The sequence below is a fragment of the Schistocerca serialis genome, chromosome 1, assembly GCF_023864345.2.
Source record: "Schistocerca serialis cubense isolate TAMUIC-IGC-003099 chromosome 1, iqSchSeri2.2, whole genome shotgun sequence".
Classification (NCBI taxonomy): Eukaryota; Metazoa; Arthropoda; class Insecta; order Orthoptera; family Acrididae; genus Schistocerca; species Schistocerca serialis.
Window position 1 is genome coordinate 715,286,608 of NC_064638.1, and position 19,361 is coordinate 715,305,968.

General features: G+C 42.7%; 1 protein-coding gene and 1 non-coding gene across 2 annotated transcripts in view; both read left to right on the plus strand.

Moving 5' to 3' along the window:
• LOC126426960 (uncharacterized) overlaps window positions 1-19,361 on the plus strand; it is a 1,049,247-nt gene that overhangs the window by 523,191 nt on the left and 506,695 nt on the right. The gene's annotated exons all lie outside the window — the stretch shown is intronic.
• Window positions 15,024-15,095, plus strand: Trnad-auc (transfer RNA aspartic acid (anticodon AUC)). The gene has a single exon. It is a non-coding gene; the product is annotated as a tRNA-Asp (tRNA).

Consider the following 19,361-nt stretch of genomic DNA (forward strand, 5'->3'; position numbering starts at 1 on the left):
AACGCTAAGGAGGTTATATTGTACTTAATTGTGCGCCGCAATTTATATGCAGATTGAAATGCAGAAACACCTAAATAGAATCGGTGCTAGCATCACTCCATCCTCCATTTTGTGGCATTGACAGATGTCCATTATTTTGCTGCACCAAACGTTTTGACTCTCCTGGTTGATCTCCATGCGTTAAAGCTCTTTAGCGTTTTCATTTCTTCACGCCTTTTACTAATGAACGTAGCCCCTGACCTACGCCCGAAATTTCACGAGCGTAACTGTCATAAATAGTGGATACCTCTCTTTTTGTGCCATTTTCAGCAGCGCTCAGTAGCTATTTTACTTCTGTCGACGGAGAGGACGTATTGGTATCAGTTTCAAATCCCTTACGTCTATCCTGATTTAAGCCTCAACATGGTTCAGATTCGGCCACAGCGGCCGGCATTTAAGCCTCATCGTATCATCACTTCAGATGAATGCCGAGAAGGATGCTAAAATAAAGTTTTTATTTTTCACAATAAAATTCAGTCATCAGTTGCAAATATATTTTTATTATGCTTTACCGGTTTCGACAAATTAATTTGTCATCTTCAGAAGCTTAGTACCGATACTGGTTTAGCAGATATCAACGTATTCTTCATAGGAGCATAATGCCATGATATGTCCAGAAATGTACATATTGTATGTGGTCATTGTAAATGCAGATTGTCGGTATGTGTTTACAATAATCACATACAGTATGTATATTTCTGGACATACCATGATATGCGTCTGTGAAAATATCTTGGAATCTACTAAACCAATACTAAGCTGAAGATGACTAATTAGTCGAAACCGGAAAAGCAAAATAAAAATATAATTGCAGCTGACGACTGAATTTTATTCTGAAAAATACATACTACAGTTGCTCAAAATTACAGCCACGAATCAAATAATAAAGTCGTTTTTGGTTTCTCTCCTCATCCTTATATAGTACAAACGTGACCTCAGTATCCAATGCCCCAGACGTCGACAGGACATTCTCTTTTCATATTTGGATTTCAACCGTTATAGTTATAATTACTCCGACGTACTCCTCAGGGCAATATGTAGCTTCAAGACATGCACGACTGCCGTAATGATGCACAGCCGAATTCGCCTTCCCTTTCCAGGTAGTGCTCTGTCACTGATGACAGGGTAGCGTTGTTGAAGATACCAGTTAAGAAATTATTTACGCTAATTGTGTAATTATACCGTTGCTCGTTACCTTCCCTTTCGAGAGAGTAGTTGCAACTTCCAGAGCTCCGACGTCTTTGCCTGTGTATTGCGCGTTCGACGTCGCCACATCTTACTCTAATCGTCGCCAACCAGAGAGCTGTGACATAGCACCTTGTGCCTCAGAGAAAGTGCGCGAGGTTGCCCTTCATGCTCTCGTGATAGCTATTTCTTGTGGGCAGTTGTTAGGCCTCTACTTATTATGTGCAACTTGTACTAGCATCATCTTTCGTACACCATGAAGAGGCGATGGAATGCCTATTACTTAAATGCACAACTGTTTTCGTCATGACGTACTTGACTGGGTCCACGATGATGTCCGTTCCCAGAACAAAGCTAATCCCTACCAGCAGGTATCGTTTGCATCTCTTGGCTTGCTCTTACGTTCGCAGTTGCAGTTGTATGAATAATATATTGCTTATGGCCTTTTTTCAAATCTTACTGAAGTTGCAAAAGCAGCCAACACCAAGATACTGTTTCATGTGGGTATTTCGTGTTAAACAATTTCCTTACTGTGTACTTCCAACTAGGAACTGTAAGCAAGCGATGTTCCATCGAGTAACTGCAGAAAAGTGAAATCTTAACAAAACCGTGGTGCACAACAAGCATGGGATGGTGTGATACTTGCATTTTCTACTTCTGTCACTTAACTACGGTAAAAATCTGTAGACGAAATACCATACAGAAGGCATGTGCTACCGTTTCTAGAAAGTTTGGAGTCCTCATGAAGTAGATATAACAGTAGATATCGAACGAATTCAGACATGTGTTGCTACGGTCGTATACGAGATACGAAATTTTTCTGCTCGTACCTTTTACTTACTGTGCATGGTACGCTTCAAAACACTCTCCTCCACAGTTGATAAACCGTTCCCAACGCCGTTTCCGCTTCCGGAAGCAATCGTGGTACGCATTTTGCTGGATCGAGTGAAGCGCCGTGGCGAATATTCTTTTATCTCGTCTATCATTGCAAATCTTTGTCCTTTCAACGAGGTTTTCAACTTTGGAAATAAGGAAAGTTATGTTTCACTTAAGGAACATCTTGTTCTCATTTGCGCGGTACAAAAGTTCTTCACAGATTGCGAGGCGGAGGTCCTTCTGGTCTAGACTCACGAGCCGTGGGACGAACGTGGTGACAATATGATGCATTCCAAGACGCTCTGTCAGAATTTCATGACATGATCCAACTGAAATGTTACAGTCTCCTGCAATCTGTCGGACAGTCTGTCTTCGATTGGCACGCACAATTTCCTTGACGTTCCTGACGTGAGCGTCGTCGGTAGACATCGAAGGGCGTCCTGAACGAGGGTGGTCTTTAACTTCCGTCCGGCCATTTTTAAACCGCGTGAACCATTCGTAGCACCGTATGCGACTTGAGCTCGGCACCGTAGGTTTCCTGCATCGTTTGGAATGTCTCTGTAAAGGTTTTCATGCATTTCACGCAAAATTTAATGCAGACGCGTTGCTCCTTTACCTCTGGCATCTCGAAATATGCAAACTGTGGAATGCAAGGTTCTGGTTATACAGCACTGAACAAGAACTAACGGACATAAACAGTGAGACATCCGGCAGTTACGTATTAAACGCAAGCGTGTGCACGTATGCCAACCTCATTTCGCTCAAACTCACCATTGACACAAAATTGATAATGTTCCGGAGTTTTTTGAACAGACTTCGTAGTCCGTACAAAAGTGCAACACAGATGGCCGGAGAACTCAAATGGCAATCCTTGGGGGGGAAAAAAAAGATTACGTCGTTCTCCCGATATCCCGTTGGATGAAATTAGAGAATATTTATTCGGAAAAGAATGTGCGACAGTTAAGAGGCCACCATCGCATGTCTCCTCTAGGGATCGTGAGATTAAAAGACTAGGGCACATACCGAAGGGTATAGACAGTCATCTTTTCAGTGCGCTAATGAAAGATACAAAAAAAAACTATAACGTTACGTTCAGTATACTCTCCGTCATGCACTGTACACTGAGCTGCAGAGTATATATACAGAGTGTGGACAAGAATATGGAAACACTAAAAACACAACCCATTACCTTGCCTAATACAGTGTAGGAAAACGTTGGGAACTGGCATGCAAAACAGCTTCCATTCGTCTTGGAATGGATGAATACAGGTCCCGTATGGTCTTCAAGGGAATCTTACGCCTACTTCTTGCAAAATAGTGGGACATTCAGATAACGATGATGGAAGCCTTTTTTCAAAGTAGGCCTCAAAGTCTCGATAATATTGAGACCTGGTGACTGGCGGCCAGGAGAGCCCTGACAATTCATCATCCTGCTCGCAAAACAAGTCCTGGACGATGCTGTGTTAAGGGGGCCATGTCTTGCAACACAGCACCACCACTGGAGAACGAACGTTGTACCATAAGATAGACCTAATCAGTCAAAATGGTCACATAACCCTTCGTAGTAATGCGACCTTGCAGTGTAATCGTGGGGCACGCGGAATACCACGATATGGCAGCCCAAATCCTCTCCGAACCCTCGCCATGTCCTCTTCGGGCGTAAACTCGCCCAGAAATTACAAACAGTGTGAAACAAGGTTCATCTGACTAAACGACTTTCTTCCATTGCTGCATAGTCCAGCTTCAACATCTTCACCTGCAAACTTGACTAGCATCTGCATTTATGTTCAAGCCTGCATTTCTCACGGTGTTTCCATTTTTTTCCAACCACTGTATATGGAAATACAAATTATGCCGCGCCTCTTTTCGAATTAAACTTAGAGATGTTAGACATTCCCAACACCACTGAACACAGAACTAGATACCATAGTTCCACCACAATTATAATGTATGGTTCTGAGGACAAATTGGTTATTTACAGCGTATCATGTAATGTGCGTATTTCAGTTACTGTCGAAGTTAATGTAGCTGACCAAACTCTAAACTGAGCACCTAACCGCGTCATAAGCCATAATATTACGAAGACGAAGCAGATGGTACATCGACGTAAAACTGTATGTAAGGACATGAGAGTACAACACAAGAAATCCAGAACAGAATGCAACTAGTATTTTCAGTTTTGGGCATGCTGGAGATCAAGGTTACGTGTCGAACTTCGCTGGGACACCAGTTATGTCGCTAAAACCAGGTCTGGTATAAAAATGGAACCTGAAAGTCCTCACCTATGCATTATAGTCGGACGCTTATCGTAAATTTAGGGTCTCCAAAGATGGTTTTGTCACGTGGATGATTCAACGCCTTGGTTTATGGCACGATGCTTGTTAATAGTTGTGATTTGTCATGCATTGTGGTATACAGTCACAGAGATCACTGCACAGTAGGTGTGAAACAAAGCGTAAGGCTATAGATAGAGAGATGCTGATTGGAACGCGTTTGGTCGTCAAGAGGGCAATGCGTGATGCCTTCAGCGACTACCGTAGCAGAATACTGTCAGATGATTTTTCACAAAACCCAAAGAAATTCCGAGCGTATGTAAAGGCTGTTATGTCACCATAGTTAGTGCCCAGTCCTTAGCGAATAAGGAGGAAATGAAATTGAGGGTTGCAAAGCAAGAGCTGAAATGCTTAATTCCTTTTTCAGATGTTCGTTTAGAACGGAAAACTCAGGAAAATTGCCCCAATTTAATCCTCGTGTCACTGAAAAGATGAATGAAATAAGAATTAATGTCAGTGGTTTTGAGAAACATGGAGACCGTGAACAGAGCTGCAGGGCGCCATGGAATCCCTCTGATTCTATACGTGCTAGCTCCTCTTGTACCTATAATCTATTGTAGATCCCTCGAACAAAAAACCGCGCCCGGTTGTTGCAAAAAAGCGCAGGACACACTCGTCTACAAGAAGGGTAGTAGAAGCGATCCACAGAACTACCGTCCACTATCCTTGACATAGATTTGTTGTAGAATTTTAGAACAGATTCCGAGCTCAAAGGTAATGAGGTATTTTGGACTGTATAACCACCTGAGTGACACCCAGTATGGATTCCGAAAACACTGATAACTAGCACTTTCCTCACATGACGTACTGAAAGCTTTGGATAAGGCAGGCAGGGAGGTATATGCAATATTTTTTGATTTCCGAAAAGCATTTGACTCAGTAACACACCTACGCCAACTGTCAAAAGTACTAACATATGGGGTATCAAGGAAATTTCTAAGTGGATTGGAGATTTTTGGTTAGGGAAGATGCACATGTTATCTTGCATGGAGAGCCATCGTCAGATATACAAATAACTTCAGGTGTGCCCCAGGGAGGTGTGTTGGGACTCTTGCTGTTCATGTTGTAGATTAATGACCTTGTGGACAATATTAATTGTAACCTCTCACTTTTTGCAGATCACGCTGTTATCTGTAATGAAATTTTGTCAGAAGGAAGCTGCATAAATATTCAGTCAGATTTTAATAGGTTTCAAAGTCGTGCAAAGATTGGCAACTTGGTTTAAATGTTCAGAAATATAAAATTGTGTACTTCACGAAACAAAAAAAGTAGTCTCCTATGACTATAATATCAATGAGTCGCTGCTGGAGTCGGCCAACGCATACGAATACCTGGGTGTAACACGTCGTAGGGATATGAAATGGAATGATCATATATGCCCAATGATGGGTAAAACAAGTGGTAGACTTCGGTTTATTTGTAGAATACTGGGGAAATTCAATCAGACTACAAAGGAGGCTGCTTACGAATCACTCGTGCGACCGATTCTAGAATATTTTTCCAATGTGTTTCACTTGTACCATGTAGGATTAACAGGGTATATTGAACGTACAGAGAAGGGCAGCACGAATGGTCACAGGTTTGTTTGATCAGTGGGAGAGTGTCTCAGAGATACTGAAGGAACTGAACAGGAAGACTCTCGAAGATAGTTTACGTCTGTCCGAAGGAAGTCTTTTAACAAAGTTTCAAGAACTAGCGTTAAATTATGCATCTATAAATATACTAAAGCTCTCTACATATCGCACGTAGGGATCGTGAGGACAAGATTAAAATAATTACCGCACGCACAAAGGCATTCAGTCATTCTTCCCGCGTTCCATACGTGAATGGAACTGGAAGAAACTGATTGGAACTGGAAGGGATCCTAATAAGGCGTGCAATGGAAGGTACCCTCTGCCATGCTCTTCGCGGTGGTTTGAAGAGTATAGAAGCAGATGTAGCATCCATCTGTAATGTCACATTTTACGTGAGGATGGTTTATTACTCATCGCAACTGGTTGTTTAATAAGGTGCCGACAATACAGCAGTGCACCAACCATAATTAAAAAAAAAGAATTCTGGAAAAAATTCTAGAAACTGTGAATCACTTCCTCAGAATAATGTGAAAATAAATAACAATATTGGAAATCCTCACCCTAGAATGAACCACCTGGTGGAATGCTCGAAGAAAGAGAGACAACTTCCTGGCAGATTAAAACTGTGTGCCCGACCGAGACTCGAACTCGGGACCTTTGCCTTTCGCGGGCAAGTGCTCTACCACCTGAGCTACCGAAGCACGACTCACGCCCGGTACTCACAGCTTTACTTCTGCCAGTACCTCGGCTCCTACCTTCCAAACTTTACTGAAGCTCTCTTGCGGACCTTGCAGAACTAGCACTCCTGAAAGAAAGGATATTGAGGAGACATGGCTTAGCCACAGCCTGGGGGATGTTTCCAGAATGAGATTTTCACTCTGCAGCGGAGTGTGCGCTGATATGGTAGAGCACTTGCCCGCGAAAGGCAAAGGTCCCGAGTTCGAGTCTCGGTCGGGCACACAGTTTTAATCTGCCAGGAAGTTTCATATCAGCGCACACTCCGCTGCAGAGTGAAAATCTCATTCTGGAAACATCCCCCAGGCTGTGGCTAAGCCATGTCTCCGCAATATCCTTTCTTTCAGGAGTGCTAGTTCTGCAAGGTTCGCAGGAGAGCTTCTGTAAAGTTTGGAAGGTAGGAGACGAGGTACTGGCAGAAGTAAAGCTGTGAGTACCGGGCGTGAGTCGTGCTTCGGTAGCTCAGTTGGTAGAGCACTTGCCCGCGAAAGGCAAAGGTCCCGAGTTCGAGTCTCGGTCGGGCACACAGTTTTAATCTGCCAGGAAGTTTCATATCAGCGCACACTCCGCTGCAGAGTGAAAATCTCATTCTGAAAGAGAGACAAGTTTACAAAATACACGTACACGAAGTTGGAAGGGAAAAAGAGGAAGAAGCTGGATTGCAGGATTCGAAGACTGCAAAATATTATGAATAAACTGGCAGCATTAGGTCCTGTTTGAAATCCGTTGCCTATGTTCAGAAAATGGACTGAGATGTATTCACAAGTAATTTACTAAAAGCTGTGAAAGCCACAGAGTCCTTGTAGAGTATTTGGTTAATATGGTTAATTATATTGAAAATGCATTATCAGCGTCTATTTTAAGTTACGTTAATAAATAAAGTGTACTGCAGTTCTATCACAGTAGTATCTATTCAGGCTGATTTTAAACACGCCAAAATGGTAAATAATTCTCATTTTGACAGTCCAAAGCCTGTTAAAAGTGTGATGGGAGTCAGCCTTTATCAGTTGTAACAATGAGAGATTGTTTTAGGCCTCAGAACAGTATGCCAAAATCTCTTAATGATAAAACTAGCTGGTCGTAGCCTGGTTGACTAGCGCTTAATCAATAAACCGTGGGATTCGGCCTAGTGAAGCTTGTGATCGCAAATCTGTGGTAAGGAAATACTTTTGAATTTCGCAGTCGCTTTCAGCAACAGCAAAAATCCTTAATATTCGTAGCCACTGCAAATGGTCTATATTCGTAAACATCTTTGATAACGGCATTTGTTTGTGATTGGAAACGACCTTCTACCTATGCAAAAATGTTATTGGCAGGACTGCTGCTGATGTCGATTTTTCCCTACTAGCTGGCCATACAAGAGCGGATGCTTTCGACGGATTCTCGAACACCTGAAGGTTCCACCTGTGCGTTAGTGGAGAGACGACCTTCGGGCCGTCAGCTGCTGTCCTTGGAAAGGGCGATCTTTCATCGGGTGTTGTCAGTAAATCTTCAGCAAACACTGCTGCTTGCATGTCTCCGTGTTCTCATTTCCTCGGCATTCGAAAAATGTTGGAGAAGCACGTTATCAGTGGAACTGACAGGAACAAATACAGGTCACGGTATCAGAGTTAGCTGTAGCTCTTCGTGCTATTGAAAGGCTGCCACGATTCTTCCTGTTGTCTATTATAGCCTTAGTGTCCTGTCAGCACATCCCCCCCCCCCCTTGTCCTCCTTTGTGTCGTCTCTTTCCAACTTAAATTCTTGTCTCCAAGTAACAGAGAGAGAGAGAGAGAGAGAGAGAGAGAGAGAGAGAGAGAGAGAGAGAGAGAGAGAGAGTGAGTGAGAGAGAGAGGGGGGGGGGGGGTGGTATGTAAGCAATGCAATACTGAAAGGCGTCTCGGAAACAACCACCTCCTTCCCTAGGCTGTGGCTAAGCTATGTCTCCCCAATAACCTTTCTTTCAGGGGTGCTAGTTCTGCGAGGTACGAGACGAGATACTAGCAGAATTGAAGCTGTGAGGACGGGTCGTGAGTCGTGTTAGGGTAGCTCAGGTGGTGCCGGCACGGTAGCTCAGCGTGTTCGATCAGAGGGTTATCTACCCTCTGTAATAAAAAACTGAGCAAATGGATCAACGATGAACTGAAATGGGTGTATTGCGACGTCCGCCCCCATTAGATACAACGAACAAAAACGAATAAAATCACTTTAAAAAAAGCGTGCTAGGTCAGAGGGTTAGCTACCCTCTGTAATTAAAAAACTGAGTGAACGGATCAACAAAGACCCTGAACGGCTATCATCGGACGTCAGCCACGAACAAATACATCGGCCGGCCAAAGTGGCGGCGCGGTTCTGCCGCTGCAGTCTGGAACCGCGAGACCGCTACGGTCGCAGGTTCGAATCCTGCCTCGGGCATAGATGTGTGTGATGTCCTTAGGTTAGTTAGGTTTAACTAGTTCTGAGTTCTAGGGGACTAATGACCTCAGCAGTTGAGTCCCATAGTGCTCAGAGCCATTTGAACCATTTGAACAAATTCATCGACCAACATTGAGGGGGGGGGGGGGGGGAAGTGGTAGAGCACTTGCCCGCGAAAAGCAAAGGTCCCGAGTTCGAGCCTCAGTCCGGCACACCGTTTTAATCTTAATTATGTGGCAGTAGAGAAGCAGTGAGTCTTCTTTTAGACACCCTGCAAGTCGTCCGTAGTAATTTTTCATTTAGTCAGTTCTGTCCCGTCTCTAAATATTATGTTGTTGTCACCACGGTCAAATGTGGGATATATATGGACGACAGCATAAATATACGCCATATGAAATAAAAAAAGTCAGTATACGTTGTTTCATTTTCAGAAGCAGAAATACCACTGCTTAGGGCCACTACTGTACGAGCTCAGTTTTAGCTCTCCAGGATGAGCAGTCGGGTTTTCTCTATCAGCCACGAAACTTTTGAAACCCTAGTTGAAAACACTAGCTTACTTCTCCGAAGTTGAGTCACGAAGAGTCGTTGGAGACCATTTATTACAATATATCACCGCGCCCGCCGTCGACAACACGACCTCCACCACCACCACCACCACCACCAGCCATTTGGTATCTAGTGCTGGATAAAGGCCTCATCGAGACTTCACATGGACTAGGGTTTTCATCTGTACGAATTCATATTTTTCGTCCATGTTTCTGTACTCGTCAACCGTCATCGACTCGGTCTTTTATTATCTTTTGGAATCCAGCAAAGAACTTTCTTAGTTCATCTATTACCAAGTCTCTAGGCCTCAATTTTATTTCCATTACGGTTATAATTACACGTTTCTATCGTTGTTGCCCGAATCGTTTCTTTCCTTACCTGTAGTTTCCCGTAACTACTAACATATGTCTCCCAGTTACTCTCTGAGAAACACTCAGTTTTGATTGCTGTCGTATGAAAAGCCCATATCTCACTGCCGTTGGTGAAAGCTGGAGGTACCCAGGGATTTGTTTGTACAGTACCCAATTTAGACACAGTGTATCTTCGTTCTTAAAACTACTTTATTTACGAAATGCACTGCACGCCGCACACAACTCTTCCGTTTGTGACTCTTCCCATTCACCCAGTCGAAATCGTCACCTGCTGTGAATACAAATATTCACCAGTCAGCTCTATTACATCATTCAAAAAAATTAATATTTTATTGTTGAGGTATTCATTGGATAAGGTATTATTTTGGTCTTATTTCAGTTATAGAGTTTTTGACTTGCAAACTAGCTCTGTAAAATTCGTGCATTCGATATTTAAGTTTATCTGCAGTGTGGACGTTACAATGTTATCGGCGGAACAGTGATTCTCCATACGTGTTACAATTTAACATACAGATACTATGTCATAATGTTCGCGGCAAAGCAAAAGCCAGATTATCGTATAACATCGTACGTTAAAGTCTGTAAACTCATGTATAGCATTAATATAATAATAGCAGATTTAAATAAATTCTTAGTGTAGTAGTACGTAGCTAATTAACGAAAACTTTACACATTCGCCAGATGCGCGTCTTTGCCTACCAACAGCCTGTACAGTGGCGCCTGCGGCGGCGACGCGGTTCTGCAGTCCACCATTAAATTCCGTTGTCCGCCGCTAGATGGCTGCCGATGTATCGTCCCAACAAGAGCGCCGTGTAATTCTGCAAGTAGCCAGGTTCTTTTTTTCGTGTGGTTTTGCATCCGCAGAATCACGTATTTATACGCAAGACATACCGTTAATTTGCATATTTCAATCATTTTGACACACTGAATGTTTGAATGCAGATTTCAACACCACAAGCTGGCGGTGTTCGGTTTAAACCGCCAGCTGTGAGCATTTTCGCGGCCAACGAAATGAAACTAGCATATGTACGCATTCTTGGTAAAGAGACATTTGGAGCAGTACCAGTTTAGATCTCACCTAAGAACATAACGGTCCGTCTTCTGTCTATCTTATAGGAAGATTTGCTGTCGTAAGTATTTCACATTTCTTTCTGTAGTTCGGAGCGCTGTATTGAATCAGGTCATGATGGTTAGGTGACGGAGTAGGTAAATTTTGACTAGGGTGTTGGAGAATAATTTTACAAGCCACGACGTAGAGAGCAATAATCTCGAATGTCACCCTGTACTTTCCATTACGACAGCTATCAGCATATTTGCCCCGTAGGTAACAACTGCAAAATTACAAGTGTAAAAAGAGGCGCCCAAGATGTCCATTAAAATATGAGAGTATGAATATTTAAAAATCACTGACGCAAATGACAAAATCAAATTAGCCAGCTAAGGCACCAACGTAATATTAAAACTGTAAGAACTTAGGTCCCTATAACTACTTCTCAAGAACCAACGAAAGTGAATAGTGTTGGGAGAATAGCAAAATGGAGAACCGACCGTTCGGGATATACAAAAGTTCATTTGATAGATTGTATCTAAATTAAATTAGATACGATGTTTGCTGATGTGCAAATGTACCTTTCCTTTATCGTGATATAAGCCTTAACTACGTAGATTTATACCTTTCATTTGCAGAAAGGACAGTGAGGTTGTTCCTTTACAGAATGTAGTAACTGTTTCCTCAAATGTAGGCAGTAAATCATTAGTGCCAATTCAAATTTCCACATATATTATGGGAGAAATTTAACTGCTTTGAAGCCAAAAATGCCGTATTGTTTGTCAGATGCGATGTCATAAGACTGTGACTGTGTGAAAACTTAATGAAAATAAAAGCAGTAACTAGCCATTGTTAATAGCTATACTTATTAAGTAAAATTTAGATATGATATTCTTTAGTTTGTAAAATAACTACATGAAGCAGCTGACAAATTATTAATGGTGTGCTTCCGGGTGTCCTGCCGAGTTGTTTCCATTTTATGCTAAGTTTTTCGACGGCCAACCCGGTTGTCTTCGTCAGGATTTTGGAGTTACGTTGTGTGTACTCCCTGTCTCGAATCCAGACGTGAACAATTATTGTTTTCTCGCTCCGCTATTTATGGCTGGCTAGCTTAGCGCCCGCTGCATCGCTTACGTACACTGTATGGTCTGTGCATATTGTTTTGTTTTTCTTTCATCAAGTTTGTATTGTGTTACGCCCATTGCTTATGTGTAAATCTACATCCTACAAAAGAGTCAGTGGCCCTTTACGTGCCTACCAGTCTTTGCATAACTAGGTGTTCCGACGGGTTGAATTTAATTTCATATAGCGTGTTAAAAAATCGAGAGAGGCAAGTCGAATAAGATTTACTATAGTTACTAGTGCTAGTGCTAGTCTTACACCCAGTACTAAACTCTGTAGATTCAGAGGGATATTCTTGGAATCGCATTTAATCGTCGTACGTTTTGTCATCAGTAATGATTAGTTTCGGTAGTAATTACAACAAAACTAATTTTATAAACCTATATTAGTCCCATTGAAAAAGTGACGTATTAAAGATACGTTTCTTTTTCAAATCAATTCTGACGAAACAGATTTGTCGCGGTGACTGCTAGCTGGCTTCCTTTGTTTTAGTTCGCAAATTGTAACACCTAAACTTTTCGCGCCGGTTAAGGTCATAGAGGCACGGTCTTTCCCGGAGGTACTTCCGAGCAGAAAGCGATTCTGCTTTCATAATGAAATATTTTCATAAAACCTTTCATCTCCTATTTCACCCCCTTAACTGCTGGATTTTTAAAAACAAAGGTACACGTATTTTTCCAAATTTTGATCGAGAGACCAAAAACTAAATTTTGTAGTTCTAGCTTCAAAATGCCCCTATTAGCGACATATTTTCAAAAAACTTTCGTCCCCTATTTCACACCTATCGGAGTGGAATTTCGAAAAATCCCTCTTAAACAGTGCTTATAGTAAGATCGACACCCTCTCCAGATTTCAAGTTTCTTTCCTTAGCAGTTTGGGCTGTGCGATGATCAGTCAGTGGATCAGTCAGGACGTTTCCTTTTATACAGGATTTGCCAGAAATGTTGCGACACACTTCGTGAGCTTGTACAGGGCGTTTTGAAAATAAGTCGAGGAGAAGAATTGCGGCAAGTTAAAAAAAAAGAGAACAGGAAGAGAGATGGATAGTGATATATACGTGCGTATGATATATCACTTCCCCCGAAAATATTTCTCTTTCATACCTCATCTGTGTTACCACAGATGACGTGTCACTGATATCATTTGTACTAAGATTGCAGTACACGCGAGGTGCCTGTTCGCTTCCACCGTCCTGAGTGGAATGAATTAAGTTCTGATAAGTGTTCACCAACCTGCAGTCTTCTGTAGTAGTTGTCCCCTGCGCAGGAAACATCACGAAGGTCGTGAATACGTTATCGTGAGGCTGTAAGAAACTCTTAACGAGGAACTATTATTTTAGAAATAATCACATTTCCAATCAGTTTATACGGAATGCCACTCGCTTTTTATTGGAAGAATACGAGAAATCGTACACTCACACTCATCTTCACAGTCACAAATAATTTCTATTCTTCAACAAATTAATGAACTGCATATTCCCGTTATTACAGCCGAATCACTTCGCCCGCCATCCAAGCTAGGCGCGATCCGAATCACCGAAGTGCTTCCTCTGCCTTCCCGTTTAGCAGTTGTTTCGTATTCTGCTGATTGTTAATACTTGTGAAATACTGGAATGATAGCACGCTATTGAGAGATGCTTTGAGAACGAAGCAGCCAATCGCGGAGAAGGACCACAATTAGGCGGTCTTTCTCGCGATACTCGTAAAGAACAAACCATCTGTCACCGGTACCTCACACCACATTACGTCATCGGGCCACAGCTTCCTTCTCAACTGCTCCAAGAAGAGCTGTCTGTACCCGATTATTACAGAATCCGTGTCCGGAAACGTCATCCACTGAGGCAACACAGCATCGCATTCGTTGGAGACGAGGCCGTTTTACGCAGCAGCTAACTCCACCTTCTCCACGCGTCATCGTTGCAATGACTCGCCATCACTGAATAACAAATAAAATGAGACGTTCCACCTGCGGCCTGTCTGGGTATAAAGCCGCATTTGCTGCCTAATTGTTGGCCTAGTGGCAGGCGCCGGAGCCCCTATCTTGGACGCTGAAGTTCCCGGACAATGGTCCCCATCCTTGATTTGTTCCTAAAGATACCCTGTGCAAGACTACGAGGCTCGTTGCAACATTTTTGGTACATCCTGTGTATAGAGATTGTGGATTCGACTACTAACACCCACCATGCCTTTTCATGCTCTTTTACTTTTCAGAGACAGCACTGATATTTCGTGAAACACAAAATATCTCATCGTTTCCCAGCTCTAATGGATATGATGGGCGGCGAGATCTTAATGAACTGGGTGTCAGACCCCAAACCTGTTTCATTTTAAATTTTAGGATGTATTTATTGGCTTTTCCGATGTATTTATTTCGATAGACTAGTTAAGTACAAAGCCCCAGAAACAATGCACTGGCGTCACCATACTGGTCTCGTCGCTTCTCATTTCGTTATTGTATCTGAGGCAGCGTGCCGCTGACGTTCCTTTGCATCTCTCCTCGACTGCTCTCGTAGCCTGCCCTCACGTAACACGTAGCATAGAACGCGGTACACAGTCGGCTTTGGGATACCTAGACCGTCTTTAAAATTACAAGGAAGATTGTTTACCTTTGTTGGCGGGAGCGAAATAGGCAGGACGGCATGTTTCCGTAGTAGTTGACTGATCTTTCTGTGTACTGGGCCAGCATTGAGACTGATACGCGCGACGGAGGTTTCAATTTAAACAAGATAGTTCGGCACTCAGTTTAGCAATATCTCGCCGGCCACGTGCACCAGAACTGCGAACACTATAAGAATGTGTCCGCCTCCGTAGCGTAGCGGTAGCGTTTCCGCCTATCACGCAGGGGGCCCGGGTTCGATTCCCGGCAGGGGACTGGGTGTTGTGTCCTTCGTCATTTTCATCATCATTGATCCGCAAGTCGCCGAAGTGGCGTCAACTGAAAAAAAAGGACTTGCAATACCGCGGCCGAACTCCCCCGCATGGGGCCTCCCGGCCAACAATGCCTTACGCTCATTTCCTTATGAGAATGTTAGTTAAGTGGAATACCAGTACTGGTTCTGAAGAGAAAAAAAGAGCATCGAAGAGCGTATTGGGCGTCGTGACTCGAACCCATTTAACTCACGAGGTGTGGTCTCAGACCGCGCGAAAATTTCCGAACTTGCTCTTCATGGTCAGTTATTGCAGAATGCTTCTTAACTCCCCCTGCCCTCCTTAAATCGCGAATCGTATAATGGTTTGCTCTCGGTTGCATTATCATCTTGTTGGGACGTGTTACTACCACGTGTCGGGGTCTCCCGGACAGCGTTTCGTGGACTAAGAACCTGTTTTCAACTGTCTAGTGCGAAATTTTTCCCGAGGAACGTGTCAACTTCATCGATGCTAAGTCCGGTGAAACTGTTGGTAGGTGGATGTAGGAAGAGGTCAGTGACATAAATCAAGAAACAGGCGAGAAAGACGATTTTACAATAGCGAGTGATCACAGTTCTACTAGCGAGCAAGACGATCATTCAGACGAAGAACTTCTGGACCATTATTTTGACCTTTATGTTCCACCAAGAAATTACTTAAAGCGTTAATTAAAGTCAAATGTATTCTGAGTGGTGATAAAGAAAAATGTAGATCCCAGCATAGGTTGTCAATTTTGCAGACTTCCTTTTTGTACTTATCGAGTGCAGTTTTTATGTGCAAGTTTCAAACTTGGACTTCAGTTTCAAGTGAACATTTATTTGCTACAGGGACACCACAATTTTTCAGAACGTAAAATTCAGTTCTCTAACACTTTGTTTACGTGTACTATTTTTTTAAAAACTGCACGAATTATGTGTTTTATGTGATAAAAAGTAAAATGTTGCAGGCATTATTTAGTGTAACAAAATAAGCTAGCAGTATTCAAACAACACTTACGTAATTGTAAAGACGGTTAAAAATTTCAAATGATTTGCGCCTTAAATCTCTGGTTAAACGCAGGGGCCCCGGAGAACTACCTCGTAGTACACGTTACAGAAAAGTCATCTCGCGAGTTAGGAATTAAATAACGGCGCGAGATCAACGGTAGTTCAGTACTCGCTGCCTGGAATCCAAACTGAACAGCGCAACTCGCAGCACAGGGTCGGTCGTGCAAATATTATACGCATAATGGAAACAAATCACTTGGAAGAAGACGCGGAATCAGTCACTCTGAGTAAACTTGAGAGACCACAGGTGGAGTATTGTCTGAGGCTCCTGATAACGCTCGAAGAAATAAAAATCGGAAAAATGGGAAAAAAAACATACGTCAGCGATTGTAGTTGCGCAAGAGAAAATTGGTTCAAATGGCTCTGAGTACTATGGGACTTAACATCGGAGGTCATCAGTCCCCTAGAACTTAGAACTACTTAAACCTAACTAACCCTAGGACATCACACACATCCATGCCCGAGGCAGGATTCGAACCTGCAACCGTAGCGGTCGCACGGTTCCAGACTAATTGCATAAGAGACATTAATATAAAATTAGCGAAGTGTTAATTACATAAGTGAGTGCCAACCAAATTGTGCACGGAGAAAAATATTACGAAATTCTAGATTTGTTTTTGGAGGGGGTCCGCCTTGAGCAAATTTTATTTTCGAGACATATTTTGCTAAAGTCTCAGCGTCACCTGTGGGCTTTTATTATCTTTCTATAAAACAGGAAAAATGCTCTTTGCCGCTCGTACACATATAAATTTGAGCTTTTAAGAAAGCATTTACAAATTTGAAAAACCTACTAAGTTTTGTATATTGTTACCGTATGCTGTGGGCTTCATGCATTTTTTATTGCAGTCGTTTTCTTTCACAGTTTGTCATCTGCAGCCGTGTAGAACTTAATGTACGACAGTTATTTACTTCTAAGTTTGACGACTGGGAATATTTTGGTTATACCTAATTTTGAGTAATTCTAAGTGGAAGTGTGTGTGTGTGTGTGTGTGTGTGTGTGTGTGTGTGTGTGTGTGTTTCACTTACTTTGTCGGGTTTCCCATTATCTTCAATGTGAAGAGATGCGCTAAGTAACTTTCACGGTGACTGTTTACAAAGTGATGTCGGATAGCTGAACATTTGAATGTTCTCTGGTCACTAGGTTTGAATCTTAGCGAGGTGTGTCTGCCATGGCAAAATGGCGTGCGCTGCCCCACCCGCCCCCCCCCCCCCCCACTACACACACTTCCGCATAGAATTAGTTAATGTTAGGCATAACCATAGCATTCACAGCCGTCAAATTTCGAGGTAAATAACTGTTGTACATTAAGATCTATATGGTCACAGGTGACAAACTGTGAAAGAAAACAACTGTATTAAAAAATATAAAAATCTAGGAAAACCACAGCATCTGGTAAGAACGTATATATACAAAACTTTGAAAAACAGTGAAATTCGTAAATACTGTCTTAAAAACTGAAATTTACATGATAACAATTTGTGAAGGGCAGTTTTCCTATTTCATAGCAAGAGAAGAAAAGTGCACTGATGATCCTGAAACTTCAGCGAAACATGTCTGGAAAATAAGAGAAAAGATAAAAATAGTATTTTGCTTCTCCAAGAACAACTTGTGAACACCGACAGAAGCGCTTCGTAGCCAAGATGATTATGAAATTCACTGATGATGACGAAAACATTGCCGTAAGAATTTAGAGTACAAACTACAAAGAGCGTTTTGCATCCGTACACATCTGCAACCGCGGGTGAGTGTGTTTGCCGCCTGTCTGCGGCGCCAGTTCGCCGGCGTGTTGCCCAAAGTGAACGCTCGCCTCCACAGTCCCCGCGGGGCGGGGCGGTGCGGCGCGGCTGCCGCCTTTGAAGTGCGTTGCCGTTGGCTAACTCAGGTAGGTAGCGGCGCCGGAGGAATGCTTCTGCCTAGGCGCCGCGACCGTAACACCCGGAGAACTCGGGCGTTCGCGCCAAAAGGGAAAGCAGTTTTTCTGTAATTTGTAATCCACAGCGAATTACCGCGCATGTCTCTTTGCTGACGACACAGCGCTCTCATGCCCCGTTTCCAGACTTCGGTATGTTGAGAAAGTTCAAAGACAGGAACAGAGACGTATTCCATTCATATCTCCTTTTTTCCAGGTAGGCCAAACGGAGCACTCGTTTTAAATTCCTTGAGACTTCAGTTAGAATCAACGTCTACTGGAACGATTTTATTTCTGGAATGTGCACAGAAGTCAGAGACTTATGAAAAAAAAAAGGGCACGTGCATCTATGTGCTTTCTTTAATGCTGATCTGCAATAGAAGTTACTTTTTAAGCGCTACACGTGTTGTGTCACATTGTTAATAGTATTCTTCGAATTTAGATTAATCTCCGTTCCCAGTGCTGAAAGTGACAGACACCTGATGAGTCTTGTCGGCGATCTGTACCCGCAACAGCGAAAATGTCGCCGGAAATAATGGCACATATGTTCTAATCGATATGAACCGAGTTTTCAACATTCGAATCTACTTTTACAGCCCTGGCGGAAATTTTTAGGCATGTAGAAAGGGCCGTTATCTTGATCAGAGCCCATCGTCCGCAAGGGCAGAACACTTGAAAAAAAAAAAGGGGAACCCGTTTTGTGTTATCGCGAAGTAGGAGAAATAATGTCATGGATATGATGAGCGAGTTGGAGATGCAATAATTAAATCAATGACGTTTCTCGCTGTGGCGACGTTTCTCCGCGAAAATTCAAACTTTCTCCTCCGAATGCCCAAATAATTTGTTGACTCCCAGTAACATAGGGAGAAATAACCATCGTAATAATAAAATAAGAGAAATCAGAGCTCGTACGGAAACATTCAAGAGCCCATTTTTCGCAAGCGCTATTCGAGAGTGGAACTGTAGAGAAAGAGTCTTAAAGCGGTTCCATGAATTCTCCACCAACTACTTAAGGGTGAAATACAGAGTGGTCATGTAGATGTAGGTTTATGTTTGGATTATCACATAAGGTTGGACGTGATCTCCGAGAATGGACCAGATAGGACGAGAGAGATTCTCACGAAGATAAATGACCATAAAGGATCTTGAGGAAAACATAAGAATGTTACGAAAACATTCCCTGTACAAAAATGCTATACTGTCCTGTGATGATGATGTTGAATGAATTCGATCACTAACGTAGACTGGAAAGCTGTGTTCACGATCCCTGCCGGCC